This window comes from Falco peregrinus, chromosome 2 (assembly GCF_023634155.1).
Source record: "Falco peregrinus isolate bFalPer1 chromosome 2, bFalPer1.pri, whole genome shotgun sequence".
Classification (NCBI taxonomy): Eukaryota; Metazoa; Chordata; class Aves; order Falconiformes; family Falconidae; genus Falco; species Falco peregrinus.
Window position 1 is genome coordinate 99,379,950 of NC_073722.1, and position 13,033 is coordinate 99,392,982.

The 13,033-nt window shown below is 49.8% G+C and overlaps 1 long non-coding RNA gene across 2 annotated transcripts; it reads left to right on the top strand.

Moving 5' to 3' along the window:
• The first annotated feature begins 233 nt into the window (after nucleotides 1-233).
• On the top strand, nucleotides 234-7,958 carry LOC114010210 (uncharacterized). Of its 2 annotated transcripts, XR_003551565.2 has the most exons (3): nucleotides 234-359; nucleotides 4,671-4,895; nucleotides 5,814-7,958. It is a non-coding gene; the product is annotated as an uncharacterized LOC114010210 (long non-coding RNA). The 2 variants fall into 2 exon arrangements; XR_003551564.2 differs by lacking the exon at nucleotides 5,814-7,958 and having other exon boundaries at nucleotides 4,671-5,246.
• Nucleotides 7,959-13,033: the final 5,075 nt, after the last annotated feature.

The window sequence follows — 13,033 nt, forward strand, 5'->3', positions numbered from 1 at the left end:
AATAATCAAGCTGAAGAGTAAGAAAAGGTTACCAAAGTCCAGAAGAGAAAAAAAAAAAAAATTGCCAAAAAAAATATATCCCAAAAGCAAGCAAACAAAAACAGAACTGAAGGGCAGCAAGCTACAAAGACACCAAGGACAAGCACTGTCAGTAACAGGATGGTGCTGACACAGCTTGCCATAGCCCAGGAGATAGCAGGAACACCCACCCCAAGAGGAGCACTATAACCAAACCTCACACCACCACCTCACCGCAGTGCTTGCAGCTGGCTTTTCAAGGGTGTCTGTGTGTGGGCGGTTGTTCCTGCAACCGTGCTCCGCACAGGTGGGAACCTAGGGCAGGTGAAGCATGTATACAGGTAAGGGCATCAGCCTGGTAAGAAAATAGGTTTGGGTAAGTTCTGTGGGGGTTGGCCTTGTAAGGTAAAAAGCAAGTGTGTGGTTTTAGTTTTGGGCTTTTTCTGAAACAAAAAGAAAAATATTCTTGTGCTCTGTGAGATGCTGGTGGGTGATTCTGTCAGTAGGGGATGGCACACAGCTTTACCAACAGAGTAAAGTTTCTGCTTATTGCTTTAGGAGCTCCTTCCCTGCAGCTGTTCTGTGAGATGGTTTTGGAAAGGTCCTTCTAGACTGAGAGTAAGGTAACCCTTTGGGGGGGGGGGAAGCACGTGAATTAATAGTGTTGTACTGGTGAGACGAGAGCAGTAAGGAGAACATAGACTTCTATCTAGTCCTAATACACTGAGCTTTCAAGTGGTTCCTAGATTAAGCTTAATCTCTCTGAAATAAGGGTGAGTTGTGCTCTCTGAGTTGGTTCTGTCCCTCAGGCACTGGAGGGTTTTAGAGCTCGCCCTTGCCAGGGTCAAGATCTGCTTCAGGGTACTTGGCCAGAAGGATGTGGAAGGAGGTGGTGACTTGACCAGAAGGATGTGGAAGGAGGTGGTGTAAAGCTGAGCACGTTTCTGCTGCAGTCAGTTTGTTCCTGCCAGGTGGTGTGAGAACTGAGTGATATTAGGAGAACATCCATTCATTATATTCTACTCTAATATTTTAACTGTTAAAAGAGCAGCCTCAGAAAGACGAAACGTGTGGCTGGATGTCCCATGAAGCCCCAGGGAGGACCTTCTCTTGCAGGGGCTCCGGTGGGCTCTGCCATGCCCTGGGCTCGGTGGCACCGTGTGGTTCCCGTGGCCCAGACTCTAGCAACTCCCCTGTTCCCACCCAGCCCTCCTTCCCTGGTTTTTCTTGCTATTCCCTCCATCCAGAGGATCATTTTTCAGACAGCCCCAGTGCTTTGCCCTGCAGTCAGACTATTTAGTCTGGTTTTGGTGACCCTGTCTGACTGTTCAAGAATAAGCTCTCAGGTTTCTCTTTTCTCTGCAATCACTACACGTTTTTTTTTTTTTTAAACAAATACATACCTTTGAGCCTCAGCCTTTCAGAAGGACTTAAGGTGGTCCCATTCTCCTTCCTCTGTGAGGAGAGATACTCAGAATAGCACTGGGATTTGCATTCCTTTGCAATTGTGCTGCGGGAGTGCTGGGTTACCTTCCCCTATTAGTCACTGCAGAGTGGCCATTCAGAGCTAACATTTACCAAAAAAATAAAAATAAAAATCTAAAACTATAGGAATACTCGCGTTCTAATATACAGGCAGGACTTACCTCTGAGCACTAAAGGAAAGACACCACCAGAGTTTTCTTTGGAGAAGTGATGATATAATTTTTGATTTGACTAATATGTGCTGAAAAAGCCCATTGTGCTTTAAATGTTAATTCCAAAAGCTTTTAAAAATTGCCATAAGCTCTTTTCTTTGTGCTGCTCAGCCATTGTCCATAGCCCCTAGCAAGAGTTCACATTGTGCCTCTGCATTGTGAGCTCTGTGCAGAGTCAGCAGAACGGGCTCCTGCTCAGGATGGATGGCTGCGACTGTTCACCAGTTAATTTTGGTTTAATTACTATACGCAAGTCGAAGTAGCTAATCGCTCATCATAGGCTTTACATTTTAGACATCGTTACTCCACCTTCTAAAATACAACTGGCTAATGCACAGGATGGCTTTTTTTAAAAAAAGCCCTGGGTTCTAGAAGGGGTTAAAAGCATGAAATACCTTTCTCCATAAATAACAAACAAAGAATATATTTTGAAAATAAAATGTGAGGAACTGATGCCATATCATATAAAATTTCTGGAGCTTCACACTCTGGGTAGTAAAAGTGCTGACTGTGACAAGGCAGGGGAGGCCTTTGCATCGATCGCAAAATAAAAGTTCAGCAGCGCTGGGTGCTGGGCTGGGATAGCTGGATTCATCCCGCTTTATTTGGCCTACTGCAAAACACAATAACCGCTGGATGTAGATTGTTCAGCTGCTGCGTGCTAATGAAGCCTGCATTAATCAGCCACTGTGTATTGATTTTCATGATTTGTCTGTCTGGGCCTCTCAAACGGGTCTGGAGGAACTTGGTGCTTGACCTTCACCACGTTCAATGAGAGGGGGGAGCTGCCTGGCTCCCCGGGCTCTGGGGGAATATCCCCATTTCTGGGGCTTGTCCCAGCTCCAGGAGCTTTCCCAGGGGTCATCCAAACCCCTGTGGCTCTGCTCTCCACCGCCGGCTGGACATTATTTTTATTTCAATGATTCTTGCTGTGGTGGAGGGAGAAGACAGTGACTTCCCAGCTCTGACGAATGAGGCGCTGGGGGTGAGACCCAGCGCAAAGCCGGAGCGGTTTGGCAGGGGACCTTAGTGTGAAAAATACAGCAAATTGATTTTAAAAGGCATTTGGAGGGGTCTGTGCACCCCCTTCCACCGCACCGCCCAGAAGCTTTTCAAGTGGAACAGCCTGCAGCTATTACAATAAACACCTCAGCCGCAACCTGTCTCTCATTTGCATATTAGCAGCCTTAATTTTGATGAAATATGCAAATGTATGCAAAATGAAATTCATCTCATAATGACACAAGGCGATTAAACAATTTTTATGCTTAAATATTCTGTTTAATGAAATCAAACAGACCCATGCGTGTGACAAATTTGCCTCAGCATGGAGAAATTAGTGGATATCAAAAAACTAACACAGAATCCCAAACATGGGACGTAGTGCACTGGGCATTGAAATCGCCTCTTCAGCGTGAAAATAATCAGTGTTCCTGATAACCAAATGAACTGGAAATTATATTACAGAGAACGGCTAAAACAAGTTAGTGGCAAGGTACTTTGTTTCCTACTCTCCAAAGAAATCCCATTCTCCGGCCATCTTTTATTTATGTTCCAGATGTTAAATTCAGCAAACACGCTTGCAGGATCTTTTCAGATATTTTTGTGTTTTAAGTAAAAAGATGATCATATAGCTTCGCACAGCTGCAAGCAAAGTGGCTTTGGTGGATCGGGTGCCGCTGGATGAATCCTGTGCCAGCAGCGCTGGTCGGTGTGCTGCGGGACTGTCTCTGCTGGCACGGTGCTGGCGGTGCTGGCGATGCTCCTGCTCCTCGTCCCCATCCCGATGCCAGCCACCGTGAGCTGCTGTTTGCTATAATTATGCACTAGGTCACTAGTGCTGCACGCATTTGTTTTTATTAGATGCAGGAGTCTAGAGCAGAGTGCCTGGACATACATCCCCCTACACCTCAGCATGCTGCTTAAAGCTTGCGCCAGGCTCATTAAATGTTTCCTTTGCCTTTCTCTGCAACCTGATGATCTTGTCCAGCTTCGCCTCCCACATGAACATCCCACCCCGTGTCAGTGGGGGCTGGGGGTGCTGAGCCCTGGCCCGGAGCAGAAGGCTGGCAGGTGGGGAGCTGCTGGGCTGCCCCGGCTGCAGTGGATGTGCCAGGGCAGTGGCCCCTGCACAGACCTGCTTTGGGTCTCCCCGGGTCACCTGTGGCAGAGCACTGGGACAAGACAGAGTATGGGCAAACTCTGCAGGAGTCACGGCATCAAATGGGGAGTTGGAGCTGCTGCTGCTGAGTGTGATGGAGTCGTATTGCTGGCGGCATCTTGCGCTGCTCTGATTGTAAGGAATTGGCCCTGGGATGGTGCCATCTCCCCGTGCCTTGGTAGGGAGGGATGGACTCGTGTGGGTCCCCCCGGAGCCCTCCATCCTCCTGGGCACGGGGACATCTGGCTCCTGTGCAGAGAATGGGAAGAGGGTTTCCTCTTCTTACGCAGCTGGAAAGGGTTTCTTTTCATCAGTATGCAATATGCTTGATCTTCTTTTCCTTTTTTTCTGATTTTTCTTTCCTTTTTTCTAAAACAAAACCATCTCCCAGCTGCCAGGACACGGTCCCCTGGCCAGTGCTTGGAGGGCTGGGCGCAGCAGCTCCCTGCCCTGGCACCAGTGGGCTGCAGTGTCCCCAAGGTGGCTCTGCAGGCAGGGCAGGGGGCTCCTGGGTTTGCAAACCTTACAAAGGCCCCAGCTCGGGTATGGGGAAAAAGGGAGAAGTGCACAAGGCCGTTATTTCCCAGCATTTCATTTCAGTATTGCTCTCCATCCGTCAAGATCTTAAAGGTTTTTTCCAACTGAAATTCTATGAATCTATGATTGTCTGTGGATTTCTAAGGCACATAAAAGGTGACAGTGATGTTAGCCATGGGGGAGTAACCTACTTTTTGAGAAGAAGAAACCAGTTAGGAATTATTTCCAGTTTGGTGGCCTGTTTCTCCTTTCCCCAGTGCGGTGCTCTCTGCTGAAACCAGCCCTTCCTCCTGCAGCGATCAGAACCCCCAGCGTGGGAAACACGATCCCGGTGCTCCAGCCTGGACCAGCATGAGTCGTTCTTGTTGCCACGCTGGAAGGAAGGACTGCAGTGACCCTCAGTCATGCTAAGCCTCTTACCATTAATGGTTTGTCCAGATGTCATTGTTTTCCCCTCTCAGTTCAGATATGATAAACCCGAGGTAATTTAATATTAGTCCTATGCATACTTGTGTTTTATTTTCCTGTGGACTATTTTTACTACAAATAAGTTTTGAAAGGAAATTGCTGATGATGATTTTCCCATGTTCCAATTAACTTTGTCATGCTGAATAATAGGTAAATTCACAACTGGCCTCACTGTTTTCTAGACCCAGAGATGCCGAAGGTCACCTGATGAGTTTGCACTCCAGGACGTATTTCCCAATACTTAGCCCATCTTCTTATTTGTGTTTTTGTTTTGGTTTCAGCACGCAAAATGAAAGTTTCTGCAGCTTCCCTTGGGTGTCTTGTACATCTTTCTGCCAGGAAAAGAGAAAATCTGGAATACTAAATCTGTGCTTGAGTCCAATTCTTTATACCTCCCATTGAACATTGGCAGGGAGGCAGCCTGCACACCACCATTCCCCTCCTCCTGTCCTTGCTCAGAGGAGGTGGAAGACAACACCAAGCCTGGTGGTTGTTCCGTGTCTGGTGGCTCTTGCTTTCCTCTGAGAGCCCTTTACTGCCACAAAGGAGTCCCAGTGATGCGCAGCACCCAGCTTTGCTCCAGTCACTGATAGAAACCAGCATGTTTCCACAGACTGAAAAGATAGCAGGGTTGGAAATTATCTTTTCTTTCATCTGTCATTGCAGACTCATCCTAAATTTTCTGTCTGGAATCTTTTCTTTGCCTCTCCCATCAGAGCAGCATACAGATTTTCCTGTTTCCTCCCTCTCACTCCCTCGTGTCTTGGCCGTTCTGGCTGCACTTTGTCCCAGCCGTGTTTCCCTTGGTTGCATTCTGCACTTTCCTAATTCTTCCAAGTCCCGTGTCCTCTGCTGTTGGTGGTATTTGCAATTTATCCTGGCTGAGTCTCATCTGTAAACTTTATTGATAGTGTGTTTATGCTGTTTTTCAGAGTATTGATGGTGCTCACAAGCAACGCTAGTCCTAGTGCCTGCTGGCGCTGCACTCCCCCCATGCCCCCCATGACACTTGTCCTGCTGCTCCATTTTGGCTCCCGTGGAGCCCGAGTAGGGTGGAAGGAGCATCCCGACTAGCTCCGGCTCCCGAAACACCCAGCGGCCCTGCAGATGAGTGGGACTGGTGCTGCAGGGCAGCTCTGGAGCCCTCACACACCCACTCAAGCCTTCATGCATCTGGAAATACCATTGCTGCCTCCCGATTCACAGCCGTGTTTTTTAACTACTGCTCTCTCCTTCTGGCTTCACACTCCCCTACACAGCATGTCCCTGACTTCCCCTCCTCTCCTTCTGGGCTGTCACAGAGTAATTGATGATTTTAGGGAGTAGTTGACTCAGACTGCCTGGTTTTGCTCTGTAAGTTCATTCCTGCAGCCTGGACCCAGGAGGCTGGTGTCTCACTGTCAGCACGGGACTGGAGCTGGGCACCTCCAGCCAGGCTGGGGTAGCTCTGGCTTTGCTTGGTCCCATGGAAATGCTCTGATGGACTGAGGGCATCCCAGGGAGCGCTCCATGCTGCGCCATGCTGTGCCTTGCCATGCTGCGCCATGCTGTGCCATGCTGTGCCTTGCCATGTTGTGCCTTACCATGCTGTGCCATGCTGTGCCATGCTGTGCCACGCTGCCATGCAGAGCTGTGCTGCACAGAGCAGCTCTTCCCAGCCCCTCAGCCGAGTTAACAACTGGGAGCTGCACAAGCATTTTTGGCACCTTCCTTCCCCCAAGGGAGACTACTAGCCAAAGGGGGGTCTCTGGGCGAACCCCTGCCAGCCCCGGTGAGGGGATGGGTTCACTTGGTGCCTGTGCCCCATCCACACTGCCACGGACAAGGCTCCCTTCCGCTGTGCCAAAAATTACACAGAGCTCAGAGCCAGGAGCTGTAGAGCTCAAACACGGACCCCTGCCAGGCCTCATAGCACAGCCATGATGTAAGAGCAGAAAGTCAGCAAAACCCCCACCACTCCAGCGCAGGAGCATTAACCCTTGCAGCAAGGAAGGTTGTGGGGTTCTGGTTCTTCCCCTGAGGGATTCTGGCTTGTCCCTTGCCTCAAGGCACTGCTCCCCCAGCAGCTCCCAGCACCCACCCTCCTTTGCCGGCACCTCAGGCACTGGTGGGACACCTCCCCACTCCAGGACCACCCCCAGGCTGTGCTGTCCACACTGACAAAACCAGTGGCTGTTCTTCCTTGCCAAGTGCTGGGCTGTGGCAGCTGTGTCAGGTGGGCATCCCTGTCCTCCAGTCCTGGCACTCCTCGGCGGGTGCCACAACTGGTGTCCAAGCCTCATGCTCTGCCTGTCCTCTGATTTAAATCATTCCTAAGGCAACAGGTTACAGGCTAAGAAGTCCTTAAATTATCTAAGAAAGTTTATGAACTTTCACAGCATAAAATGAATGTGACATTTCCTCACCATAATAGATGTTCATCAGAAATGACTTGATCCAAACAACCTTGTGCTACAAAGCCATTGGGCCATGAAAAACCTTTGACAAAACAATCTCCTTTAAACGTGGCTTTGCTGGAATTAGGGCTGATTATGATCAGATGACTTAGTATTTCGACCTTGTTATATTCCCATTATTTTGACAATTCACTGAATATTTGTAATATTTTACTCTGGATGAGTACTTTCACAAAGTGAGGTACGTACAACTGCTGTATTCATTTTTCTGCATGGATTTAGCTTGATCAAGAAGAGATGATGTGCTGTATGCTGTCCCTGCTGCGCTTTCTAAATAGGCCATATTGGACTAATAAAAAAGGATGCACAAAGATGTTCTTCATCCAGAGACCATCTAGTGAAAATGCACCCTTTTTTTTTAATGGTTAGGACTTGCACTGTGCTGAGCTCAGCTGGTGCTGGGAGCTGTGGCAGCTCTGTTGCAGCACCCAGGAGTTGTGCTTGCAGATGTTTGGGGAGCACAGGGGAGCAATTCTGGCCCTGCCCACATGTGGTTCCGGGGCTGGAGGGTTTTCTTCAGGGACCAGACAAGCAATGCCTAAATAAATAGGCAAAGTGGATGCAATTCCAAGCTCATATCATGTTACAGTAATCAGAGAATAAAACTGTTTTTCTCTGTGACCTTGTTACATCCATTTGCCAAGTCTGTGGAGAAAACTGCATGCCAAAATCAAACTTCCCCTTAGAAAGCATCACTGTTCCTCTCTCTGAAGTCAATTAAAAAGGAGCTTTAGATGGGGAAGGGGATGAGGGAGCGTGATGCACTGCAGGGACTCTCTGAAAAGGTTGGTCGGGTTCGGATGAGTGCTGCAGGGAGCTCCCGTCTCGGGAAGGACCCAGCCGAGCTGGTGCTTCCTGGTGGGAATCTCATGGATGGGTGGGGCCTGATAGTGCTGTTAATTGATTTGCTTTTGATAGTGCGAGCCTGAGTTTATTGTAAAAACTCCCGGCGCAATTGGAGGGCTGCCTGTTATTATCAGTCTAAATAAATATGGGTTAACAACAAATTTGAAACATCTGCTTGGGATGAAACTGTCTCTCTGTTAAGACTTTCCTAGCAAAGCGTCTTGTATGAGCGAGGCGGTGTGGGAGCCCCAGTGCCGAGGAATGCATGCGGGAGGCTGGCGGTCCAGGGCTTCGGCCACCGCTGAGCACATCTGACCGGCTGTGCTGGGCTCTGACCTCCATGGGATCTCCAGTGCTTCCAGGAATGCTGCTGGGTGGTACAGATACCACAGCTGCTGCTCTGGTGCAAAGCCTGATCAGCGCAGGGCTGGGCTGGGAGTCCCACAGCCCCTTCCTTGTACGCAGCGTTCCTGGGAACGGTGCGGTGTCAGCTGCTGGACCCAAGCATTGGCAGAGCATGGGTGTCTGTGTGGCTGGTGATGCTTAGAGCCCTGGGATGCTAAAGCAGAAATTGTTTCTGGAGTGTCTTAGGCTTTAAAGCCATTCCCAGGCTTCTCCTGCACAGAGGCTGCTCATACTAAAGAGCTGAAATCCGAGGGAGAAGCTGCTTGGGAGAGCAGCCGAGCACAGGGGTGCAGCTGCCGAGGATGAAGGTGGCACTGGTGGGTGCTGCGGAGCTCCTGGGGCTCCCCAGCTTGCAGGGGCTGGGGCACTGAGCTCAGCCGCCCTTGGAGATAAGATGAATGTGGGGGGAAGGGAGGGAGGGCTTTCTCACAGGAACCTTGTGGGAAAAGCAAAACCTCATGTCGTGGTTCACTAACTGCCTGTCTAATGATATCCCCGAGGGAGCTGGTCAGGCGTCATAAACCCCAGCAATTTGCCCCGGAAATAGGTGAAGAGATGTAAATGTGCTGAAGAGATGTAAATGTGCCACCTTGCAGGAGCTGGTGGCCCGCTGGGCAGCTGGTGCAGCTTTGGGGCAGGTACCCTGCAGTGCCTGGGATGGGGGTCACTGCGGGGGAACCACCTGCCACGAGGGTGCACGGGGATTTGGGGGCTGGGCTGCCTCCAGCCTGTCCTCACTCGTGGAGTGGCTGGGCACCCCACCCACCCACACTGGTGCTGCAACCCTGAGGCCCTGAGCACAGCAGTGCTTGTGGCATGCCCTCGAGACTCTGGAGGGGTGCACGGTGTTGTGCTCCCAGACAAAAACACTTGCAGCGGGCAAGCACACGTCCTTCCACAGTCCCATATGGAGGGTCCCAACTGTGTGCCAGGACAACCAGAGCCCAGCGATGGAGCCTGGAATTTCAGCTCGGAGGAGCACCTACATTCAGAGGCGTATTCGATGCTTGTTGAACATGAGCGAGGCTGGAAATTGTAGTACATGTTAGCATCAGTGCAGTGCTCAGTGGGGTCTCGGGGCTGCTGATGCAACAGTTTCATTTATTTTTGGATGCATGGGATGCTTGGTACTGAATAAATAATAATGCCTGTATCAGTGGAGGCAGCATGGTGCATAGGCTGCAAGCGCACGCTCAAAGCATGCTGTAAATTAAGCGCTAGCGGATGTCGTGGAGACGAGATCTGCGTTAACCTCACGAGCTAGGAATTTGAGAAAGCCACCTTGGCCACCCTTATCCTTCCTCCCTCAGTGTCTGAGACAGGCCAGACCCTGTCAGCTGGTCATCTGCCTGGATCCTCCTAAATCAGTGCTCTGCTCTCGCTTTTTCCTGAACACAATCCTATCTCCTCGCTGTTGGACAGCAGCCAAACGCAATCACTTCTCTGAAAGACTCGCTAAATATGTTCAGCAAAAGAATTTAATTAGCCTCTTTCTCTTCCACATGAAGCTTTTTAAGAAAAAAAGAGGGGAGAAAAGGAAAAGAAGAAAAGCTCCTTGTCTTCCAAGCCTATCTTCTCAGCTCACTGTTGTAGTCTTGCTGCCCTATTCAGGATTTTAGTGTAGCTCCAGCTCAGAAAGCCAAGCCCAGGGGAGCAAACCTGGTCCTGCCTGTGCACCACGCTCTCCCCAAGCACTTCAGGGGAAGAGCCATGCATCCCTCCTCCTGCTGGAGGAGTCGATTTTACTGGGACTTGGAGTTTAAAGGATTGTTTGGTTGGGATTTTTGTTTTTAGTTTGAACTCCTGTGAGAGATGAATCATAGCTACAGAAGTTTGGCTGAGCGTACAACGGGTTTTGCTGAAACACATGAATGCTAGGGAACACAGGGACTGGCACATGTCCCTCGTCAGAAGAGTGCTCCTAACGAATACCGTATATCCCTGCTTAGAGGCTTCCCTGGACTGGCAGCCTCGGCCATCCCGCTCTTCCACCATGCAAAGGGCAAACGGTCTCTTCCGAGGCTGCTGGGGTGGGGGCTGCGGGCAGAGGGAGGGCAGAGAGCTGTGGAGAGAGGGGCTGCAGGTGGTGCGTGCTGCCACTTGTCAAACCGTCCCCTTGTGCTGGGCTGCTGTGGAAGCTTCTGGGGGAGCTGGGGAGGGGACATTTCCCTGGTGCACGGGGTGGGCAGGACAGCTGGGGGGTGGGCTGGCTTCTCGTCCTGGGGAAAGATGCTAGATGGGCCTCTGCAGCACTGACACTGAAACTGGGGGTTGCAGCTGGTGTCTGGACCTGGATAAACCGTGCTTGTTTCAACTGGTTTTGCCAGAAACCTCACCTGAAAATCCTTCCTCTCTGCATCGGCGAGAGCTGACGAGAACACTACACTTGTGGTTATTGCCAGTTATCTTCAGGTGCTGAGTCAGGCCCAGGACCGCCCAGGGCAGGATGTGTGTGGTCTGTGCGGAGCAGACATGTAGGGATGGAGCGCAGGAGCTCTGCCCAGCCCAGGGTTCGGGGCATGGGCACCCTCTGATCCACCGGCTGGGCTGGCTGAGGGGTCTGCTGGCAAGCTAAAGAGTTGGGAACCAATTTGTTATGAAATTTATGAAATGTTATGTAACTGCGAGGAACCAAAAGACAGACTCTCTTAAAATGATATCCTTGTTAATAATCTCCTTCATCCATCACTGCTGCTCAAGGATCCTCTCGCCTTTATGCAGAACATAAATTATTGGGGGCGGGGGGAGGGGCTCTATAGGCACTGGGAATTATAAACAGCTGGTTGACCACAAATTACACCTCCTGCATTGTCAGCGAACACATGTGAGAGCAGTGACTGCCCTCTGTGAGCACCCGCGCCGGGGCTGGGGGCTGCACGGTGAGGGAAGCCTCAGGACTTTCAGGAGAGCTGGTCAGGACACTGCGGGGCTGGTACCATCCATCAGCCCCAGAATCTGCCCGTGGCGTGGCTGTTGCGTGCAGCTGCATCTGGTGTGTGGAGCAGCTTTGCAGAAGTTTGGATTTCCACACGCAGCTTGAAGGGCAGCTGAGCTGGGGTCTGTGTGAGGGGTTCCTCTGTCTTCAGAAGCCCTGGAAGCTTAGCCCTGCTCTCCGTGTTTATGACCAGGGCATGATATTTTAGCTCTGGTGATACAGAATCCTTATTTTCATTGTACCTGCTCCATGCCCACACTATTCTGTGCGCCCACGAGGACAAAAATGCCAGGACCCCCAGCACAGCAGACACCCTTCCTCCTTCTGCTGAGCATCTCTCAAGTACTGGCTTCAAATCTGACTTAACACTTTGAGAACACCAGAACTTGGATGTCAAACTTCCCTCCCTAAGAGACCTAATTTTTAGAGGGACAGCACTCAGCGTTTTCTGAACCCTCTTTTGGTTTCCTGGGTATTTACCCAGAATCACTCATCACTTCTGCAAACCTTGGCCATCACTTTTATTTCATAGCATCTGTGCAATGCGGCCAAAGCTAATGCTGATGTTGGCTTTTGTGCAAAGCTAAGGGTTAAGGGGAAGGGATCAAACCACAGAATATATAGTGAATGCAGCTTTTCTTGTTCATGCTGCATTGTGATATATTTAAACTTTCATTTAGCATAAATACTGTAGGTCAAACACCAGACAGATTCACCAATTATATTTTCCCCTATTAGATGAAATATGTTTCTAATTTGGCTATAGTTTTGTTTTATTAGACCTGTGGCAGCAAGGGTGACCCTGTTTCAAAATAACCTTTTCAGATCATTTAGCCCTAGTCTTTTGCAAATAGAGTTTGATAAAGCAAAAATGTGCCAGTCTATTTTTTAAGTGAGGGTTATGTGAACCCAATTCCTTCCCTGAGTCAGGCAGGGGCCCCGCCAGAGCTTGGGAGCCCTTAGCAAAGCATTATGTTACAGCCGCCTATCTGTGCAGCCGAGCGAGCGTTACAGACCTGATGTGCATAGCTCAGAACTAAAATATTGTTTATTTTGCACAGCAGATTTGGGCCAAAGGATTTTTGTCTCTTTAAAATGTAATAAAATATAGTATTAGCATTTCCTGGGTTTAAATACTTTCAAGCCTGACGGCCTTTGAACGCTGGTTGAAAGGACTGTGCAGTGTGACTCACTGGCCCCAGCTACAGATCTCCCTGTTTTTCTTAAAAGTAAGGAAGAACCCTTGCCTCTGAACGAGAGAGCACGCATCCATCAGGTATCTTTCAGGATCAGCTTTTGCTTTTTGTATGTGGTGAAATACAGATAGATTAGTTATTTTTACTTTACGCAATTCCATTTTTCTCCTGGCTTATCTGATCCGCTTATTTTACCAAGGGCTTTATTTCCTCCAGGCTCCGAAAGAAAGCTCAGAGCTTCTTGGAGCCCGGGGCCCTATTCAGCCTCCGCGCCAGATATCCATCAGCTCTGATGGCTGTGCGCTATCGCTGCC